Source organism: Trachypithecus francoisi, unplaced genomic scaffold (genome assembly GCF_009764315.1).
Source record: "Trachypithecus francoisi isolate TF-2019V2 unplaced genomic scaffold, Tfra_2.0 Contig01461, whole genome shotgun sequence".
Lineage (NCBI taxonomy): Eukaryota > Metazoa > Chordata > Mammalia > Primates > Cercopithecidae > Trachypithecus > Trachypithecus francoisi.
Genome location: NW_022681433.1, coordinates 8,697,473 through 8,706,081, shown reverse-complemented (window position 1 = coordinate 8,706,081; position 8,609 = coordinate 8,697,473). Strand labels below are relative to the sequence as shown.

The window sequence follows — 8,609 nt, the reverse complement described above, 5'->3', positions numbered from 1 at the left end:
GACACTATAAATCCGTTCAATAACACTTTTAAGTGGATTTGACTTTTCTTAACCACAACAGCTAATTTTATTAAGGGTGACAAGCAGGAGGCTTCAGCAAACGACCTAATGAAACATTAGGTAGTTTGATTCCTAGAGAAAAATAAAAGGGTCATTGTACCTCAATGACCTGTTGTGCTGGGGTTAAAATAACACCCAAAATCTCAGAGCCTTATGACATAGGTTTATTGCTCACAATTCACGGCAACAAATTACCAAGTTTGATTTTGTGTCATGTCACATTATTGACCCAAAAATTCCACTTTGTCTTTATCATACAAACATCCCACATATGTACAAATACATTTGTATAAAGATGTTCATTGAAGCATTGTTTATAATAAACTTTTGGAAGCATCTTAAAATCTATCAGTAGGAAAATAACTAAACAAATTACAGTAAGTCCCTACTATGGATCAAGGAAATTTATTTTTATAAATTAACAAGATCTACGACTGCATTAAGGAAAGATCTGGAAGGATATATAGAAATATAAGTCATCTCTGGGCAGCGTGTAGAATTGGGAAGTGTAATGGAGATGTTCTCTTTTCTAACTTTACACTTTCATGTTGTTTAAAGTTATTGTACAATAAGCATACATTACATTTTTATTATAAATTAAAAATGAAAATTTATAAAAATCTGTATCCTTATATATTTTGTCTTATAACCTTGAAATATATTTTTATATACTCATTATTTTATCAAGTTCTTGTGCTTCTAGGAGATGTTATGTTTTTCCATTATATTGTTTGTCACATAAAAGTTTAAAATCATAATTTCTTATTTGCAGATTGTACCTTCAATTATATTATAACCCTCTATGTCCCATTTAATTTTCTGAGATGTGAACTCTACTTTTAACAAATTTGTATTGTCACTCTGGCTTTTATTTCGTTTGCATTTGCTGAGAGTGCTTTGCCTCCTATTTTGTTTGTGCCCTTTCCTAGTTATTTTTGTGTGTTTCTTCCAGATGTTACATCACCCTGATTTAGAAAGTATAAGTGAAGGTCAAAATGTTACAGATTTAGTGAAATGTTGAAGCAGTGGAATATGGTTCAAACAGGTTCTCTGAGAAGGTGGATGGTCATTCAGCTAGCCATTACATCTTATTAGGCAGATAAGAAAAAGTGTAGTGAAATGTTACATACTTGTTATCCTAGAATTTAAAACATGTTTATACTTATTCTTTAACTTGTTATTATAAAGTTGACCATGTAAGCCTGCTTGCTAACAAGGGGAAAATGTTTTCCTATAATAGAGAAGGGTTTATTTTAATAGTTCCAAGAACTGGTGATTTGCAACTTTGACACTAAGAATGTTTTCTATAGCAAACCACTTCAAATTGTTTATGGTAGAAAACTGTGTGTGTTCTTTCATGTGATAAGCCACGTCTGTCCTAGGAAGTTAATTTTGTCAACCAATCTATATCTCACTATGATTCTGGCAAACTAGTACTAATTAACTCTACTTCTTTAAGAGATTGTGTAGATTTTCTGAAAATAAAAACATAGCTTAAAATATTTCCTTCTATTTATGAATTATTTTAGAGCAAAACACAAGTGACTCCAATGTATTAAAACACAATGCACTTCCTCTATTTGCCATGGCATTAAGACTGGTATGAGGAAAGCAACGCATCATTAGGTTTACTTTAGGGATTATTTGTATAGAGTCTGCGAAGGACAAAGAATGGAAATCAGAAACAAAAAAAAAATTCATAGATCTAGCTATCCCTCTTTTACAACGGACTCAGCTGCTGCCAGGGTAGCTAAGCCGGAAGAAGTTAAAGTTCTATCTAGTCCATTCTACTAAAATTTTTGCCCCTCACCAAATCCAAGGCCTTGTTACCACATCTAAGTGTGTCTGCAACAACAAGATGAAATGGTAAACTGATTCTCTTTCAGGGTCCAGGCTCCATGAGACACACTGGGAATGCAATGGACACATGTGCCAATTCCACTCTTCTGAGCTTTCAGGTTAACACGGACGAACCTAGAGGACATCGTGTTAAGTGAAAGAAGCCAAGCACAGAAGGACAAATACTGTATTATCTCCCTCATGTGTGTAATCTAACAAGTTATTCTAATGGCAGTAGAGAGTAGAATGGTGATTACCATAGGCTGGGTAGAGTAGTGGGGACTGGAGAAAGGGAGCGGCTGGTCATCAGGTACAACGTTAAAGTTAGATAGAAGAAATAAGTTCTGCTGTTCTGTTGCACAGTAGCATGACTATAGTTAACAAGAATGTACTGGATATTCCAAATATGGTAAGGCATCACTTAACAATGAGGATATGTTTTTAAAAAAGCATGATTAGGCAATTTTGTCACTGTGGAAGCATCAGAGAGTGTACTCATACCAACCTGATAGTATAGCCTGCTGTGCAGCCAGGCTCCATGGTATAGGCTATTGCTCCTAGGTTGAAAACCTGTACTGCATGTGTACTGAATACTGTAGCCAGTTGTTACACAATAGTAACTATTTGTGTGTCTGAATACAGAAAAAGTAAAGTAGAAATATGGTATCATAATCTTATGGGACCACACTCATAAGTACGGTCTGTCATTAACTGAGAGCTTGTTATGCGGCACATGACTGTGTATCCGGAATTAGTGGATTCTTGGTCTCACTGACTTCAAGAATGAAGCCGCGGACCCTCGCAGTGAGTGTTACAGTTCTCGAAGACGGTGTGTCCCGAGTTTGTTCCTTCAGACGCTCAAATGTGTCTGAAACTTCTTCCTTCTGGTGGGTTCGTGGTCCTGCTGTCAGGAGTGAACCTGTAGACCTTGGTGGTGAGTGTTACAGCTCTTAAAGGCAGCGTGGACCCAAAGAGTGAGCAGCAGCAAGATTTATTGCAAAGAGTGAAAGAACAAAGCTTCCACAATAGGGAAGGGCACCCCAGGAGTTGCCCCTGGCTGGCTCGGGCAGCCTGCTTTTATTCCCTTATCTGGCCCCACCCACATCCTGCTGATTGGTCCATTTTACAGAGAGCTGATTGGTCCACTTTACAGAGAGCTGATTGGTCTGATTTGACAGAGTGCTGATTGGTACATTTAAAATCCTTGAGCTATACAGAGTCACAGAGTGCTAGTTAGCTAGATACATAGTACCAATTGGTGCATTTACAAACCTTGAGCTAGACACAGAGTACTGATTGGTGTATTTACAAACCTTGAGCTAGGCACAGAGTGCTGATTGGTGCATTTAACAATCCTTGAGCTAGACAGAGAGTCACAGAGTGCTAGTCCTCCAAGTCTCCACTAGGTTAGCTAGATACAGAGTACCAGTTGGTGCATTTACAAACGTTGAGCTAGACACAGAGTACTGACTGGTGTATTTACAAACCTTGAGCTAGACACAGAGTGCTGATTGGTGCATTTACAATCCTTGAGCTAGACACAGAGTCACAGAGTGCTAGTTAGCTAGATACAGAGTTAGCTAGATACACAGTACCAATTAGTGCATTGGTTCCCGCTCACGCCTCTCCCTCCACACCTCCTGGCAAGCAGAGGGAGGGGGCTCCGGCCTCAGCCAGCCCAGAGAGGGGCTCCCACGGTGCTGCGGCAGGCTGAAGGGCCCCTCAAGCGCCACCAGAGTGGACACTGAGGCCGAGGAGGCACTGAGAATGAGGGCTGCTAGCACTTTGTCACCATTCAGCTGTAGTTGCCTACTGTCAAGATCTGTGCTATCCAGTAGGGTACCATTAGCCTCATGTAATTACTTAAATTTGAGTTAAACAAAATTTGAAAGTCAGTGTATCAGTCACAATAGCCATATTTTGAGTGCTACACGTGGCTAATGGCTACCTTATTGGATAGGACAGATGGAGAACATTTACTTCATCGCAGAAGGTTCTTTTGGACAACATTGCTGTAGATGTCTGGTACTTATAACTTGGACTGCATTTTTACAAAGAACACATTAGATATGGTGACGAAAGCAATTACATGATGAAAGGAACCTGTTTCTGAGTGATAAATCTTCTTAGGACCAAACATCTGTAAACCTGGACATTCACCATGGACTCTTATGTGGGGGGGGTAGGAGAGGGCAACCCTTTCTAATCCTTGAGTCACTGTGTTTTGTGGTCTCTTTGTTACAGAAAAATTTAAAACTAAGTTCTATCTCAGTTCTCATTAGCCCTGTCATTCAAGTGTCCTTTCACTCCTGTGCCTTAAGCAATTCTATGCATTCATATCTGTCCATTTCTGCATCCCAGAAGGCACTCATCTGTGAAAGTAATTCACACTGTGGTGTTAATGATCAAATTCCAGTGGCTAGCATATGTTGTGTTAACCCCTCAGGATCATTTGATTACAAAATAGATCCCAGAAAGTGAAGTAAGAAGGAATCTGTAATGGCAAAATTGCAAATATCAGCAACACATCCATGGGAGAGATATGTTGGGTCTGAAACTTTATTGTCATTTCGGGATACACTCATAGACAACACCTCTACTTACAGAGGCAGCATCCACATTCAGGATCCAATTGCAAAATCTACTGAGGAGGAGAAAAATTAAGAAAGAAACACATTTCTACGGTTTCTCTTTGTAAATTCCCAGAGACTGAATACTGAGCCAAGATGTTCTCACTAACCAGCCCTTTCTTTGCAGGCAACTACCCACAGTGAGCATAGCTTTCACCATCTTCATTACCACACCAGCTCAGGCAAAGTGAGAACCCTTCTCTCCTCAATGTGAGGCCTAGGTAAGGTAGAGGGGCCCACACAGCAGGGTTGTTGAGTCCTCTGCACTGACCCACATGCCTCATTGCTAAGTCTGAGTCTGGTGATACCTACCAGACATTACAGAGGAGCTCTTGGGCAGGGATGTTACCATCTCTACCTGCAGCCTGACTTCTGCTGCCCATCTTTCATTCTCATTCCCAGGTCCTGATCCTTAGATCCATTCAAACTGGTTATTGTGGATACAGGTCAAGTTTTATTTTTCCCCACGAGATTGCTCGTTCCAATGGGCATTATTATTACATTGCTTATGTCATAATAGCTGATGGCCAGCCATGATATAGCTGTGCCTATATACATTTGGTTAGGGCTGTTTATGTTGTCATCAAGTAAGTGATGTGCATTGATACATAGTCATCTATTTGAATTACTATTTAAAATGTCTTCAGGAAGTTTACGCACTATGATTCAGCATTTATATGAAAAGCTGCTGTGTACAAATAAATGAATGAAAATGGCAGTGGGATATAAATTTTATCTAAGTAAATTAAAAATTTATTATTGGAAGAATGACTATAATTCTATATTTTCTTGCAGAAACAACCACCATGTACTTTGTAGGAATTAAGGAAAGAAGTTACTCACAAATAGGTGAATTTATATTACATTTTGTTACTGAGACACAAAGAAAAGAATTGGCAGTCACACCTAAGAAATACATATGAAAGCAGAAGAAATTGCAACATCCGTTAGAATGGATAAGGAATTCTCAAAGCAATGAGAGATTGATGTGACAGATTGGTGCATCAAGCAAGACTATCATTAAGGCATTGAACAGCATTTTGTCAAACAAAACTCCTATCTGACTTGGAACAGAAGCTACTTAACTTCCAACACAGGTGATTTGAAAAAAAAAAAATGAAATTGAGTTTAGTCAAATAGAAAACTCTAATGAGCCCCTAGCCTGCTCTGATATGCCCTGAAATTAAACTATCAATGTTATAAAATTCAGGAGTCAAAGTCATGCATTTGGGCTACAAAAAGTAGCTTATCTGTGATACTAGATATTGTAAAAAATTACCAGTGGCCAAAGGTTGGCTTCATGTTTAATTTTAAACCACAAAAATCTAAGAACAAGGTATTTCTCAAGAAGTATCACTGTGTATTCCCCCTTCCCATTAAAAAGGTGCAAAACAGCAGAGCACATGGTGGGCTGAGTAAATTCCACAAGAGAGGTGCAGAAGCACTAAGTTACCCATCAATTCTGCTGGTTCTTGGCACTTCGACGTGTGTCTAAACAGTTCAAGAATGAGCTCCTTGATAATTATTATTCCTTGCGACCTCATTGGACAACTGCAACTTGGCAACATTTTCATTTAAAATCATTTAATGACAATTTGAAGGTACAGCATAAGTCCCGGCTATTGCCTGTTATTAACAAAATGATGAAGTGTCAATATCAAACTTGGTGGATTGGAAGAAAATCCTAGAGAATACAGTGGAGCTTTCCTTAAAGAAATGCTGCATCAACAAGGCTCTCGATGGCATAGAGAATAATATTGCAAAGAAAAATGCAGGTATTGATGCATCTGAGTCAAAAGTGATTTAGAGGGCTGGGCGCGGTAGCTCACGCCTGTAATCCCAGCAATTTGGAAGGCCGAGGAGGTGGATCAGGAGGTCAGGAGATCGAGACCATCCTGACTAACACGGTGAAACCCCATCTCTACTAAAAATACAAAAAATTAGCCGGGCGAGGTGGCGGGCGCCTGTACTCCCAGCTACTCGGGAAGCTGAGGCCAGAGAATGGAGTAAACCCGGGAGGCGGAGCTTGCAGTGAGCCGAGATCCAGTCACTCCACTCCAGCCTGCGCGACAGAGCAAAACTCTGTCTCAAGAAAAGAAAAAACGTGATTTAGAAGAGTCAGACCATAAATGGGAAGAGTTTTAGGAATACTTTAACCCATCTATTTCATTATATTTTCCTTGTTAAAGGAAATGGTGACATGTGATATTTTAAACTATGTTAAATAACTCTAAATAAGCGCTTCAGTATAATTCTTTTAATTTTAAGTTAGACAGAAGCACTGTGCCATGGTATAATTTGTAGTGTTTTATCTTTCTTAGTAGTGTTTTATCTTTCTGTATAAAATAATGATGCATCTTACAATCAATGGCACCTTCAATTTGATGAAATTCAGTGCACTTTTTGGCTCATTGCTTTTTTAGTTAGCTGTAACCGTTCGGACAACCAGAGGTGTGTATAATAAGGACAGTCATTTTCAATGGTTAAAATTAAACTCCTAATTTTGCTGAGACGACTCAGCTTCTCTTGGAATGGTGAAAGCACACTGGGCAGGACCTCTTAATGGGACTCTCCTTCAGGAGTCAAGAAGGAGGGCAATATTTGGTACTAAAATAATATATAGTCTTTAACATTCACCGGAAATACATCCAAATAATTGACATTTTCCTGTGTTCAACAAGGATTTTGGAGGATGTTTCCTAATGTCATAGATACTACGCTAACCAGAACTCATTTTAAGAAAACCTACTTTTAGTATGCTCTTGCGTTTTTTTTTTTTTTTTTTTTTGGCCCCTAGCTAACTGTAAGTAAAAATATTAACCATCAAGGTGTTTAATTAGAGAGGCATGTTTTCATAGTCTTATAGTCTCTGTAAGAAATATAATTACACAAGACATAGCAAAATGTAGCCATTCCTACATCAAATGTCATAGTACTCACAGAAGCAGCCTGCTGACAAGTATGATAAGCTATTTTTAGTACATCACCTTTTTAGAACATTTGTGGTTAATTATGACCGTTTGGGGCTCACAGATGGCATATGAAATTGTAGTGTTCTGTTTTAAATAATGAGGATGATGGTATAATAAATAAATCATTGTGAAATCAAAGGACATAGTTGGTGCACAGCATGGTATATTGGTTATTTATGACACACAGTACCTTGGTTATTAATAATGCTTCACACTTGGTTTCTAGCCACTGTTCCATCTGCCACCCTGGTCTCCATTTTAAATGACTTCCATCATATTGCCTCTTTACTTACAGTCACTAGTGTCTCCTTTTTAGCCTGCCCACCAAGCCTAAGTTCCTCTGCTTGGATCCCAAGGCTCCATAATGGGACACAACCGGCCAGTTGAAATTATTTCCCACAGCTCCCAGCAGGCAATCTCTCCTCCAGTTAGTGCATTCTTCACCCTGGCTTTTTTTTTTTTTTTTTTTTTTTTTTTTTTTTTTTTTTGTTGAGACGGAGTCTCGCTCTGTCGCCCGGGCTGGAGTGCAGTGGCCGGATCTCAGCTCACTGCAAGCTCCGCCTCCTGGGTTTACGCCATTCTCCTGCCTCAGCCTCCCGAGTAGCTGGGACTACAGGCGCCCGCCACCTCGCCCGGCTAGTTTTTTGTATTTTTAGTAGAGACGTGGTTTCACCGTGTTCGCCAGGATGGTCTCGATCTCCTGACCTCGTGATCCGCCCGCCTCGGCCTCCCAAAGTGCTGGGATTACAGGCTTGAGCCACCGCGCCCGGCCCACCCTGGCTTTCCATGCCCTCTGTTCATTGCCAGTCAGGCTTTTGCTGCTGACCTCACCACATACAATGCCAATCCTCTTCCCTTGTGACTGCTAAAATCTACTGGTCCTTCAAAATACAGCTTAGATGCCAGGATTGTCACAAAGCCTGTGCTAACATCACCAATTGTTATCATTTTCCTCCTGAATGCCAAGTGTGTACACAAATAAATGCCACATCGTTTTACATTAATTGTTCCCCGATTGTGTGCCCGTTTAGGTCTTAGCTAAGATGGCAAGGTTGCAAGCAACAGAAAGGCTGACATGCTTTTCTGTGGCTTTCCCCAGCATGCACTT

At 39.7% G+C, this 8,609-nt stretch overlaps 1 long non-coding RNA gene across 1 annotated transcript; it reads right to left on the bottom strand.

The window, feature by feature from the left end:
• Window positions 1-4,443: 4,443 nt before the first annotated feature.
• On the bottom strand, window positions 4,444-4,980 carry LOC117096492. Its single transcript, XR_004442508.1, has 3 exons — window positions 4,842-4,980; window positions 4,640-4,746; window positions 4,444-4,540 (listed from the first exon to the last, which is right to left on the bottom strand). It is a non-coding gene; the product is annotated as an uncharacterized LOC117096492 (long non-coding RNA).
• Window positions 4,981-8,609: the final 3,629 nt, after the last annotated feature.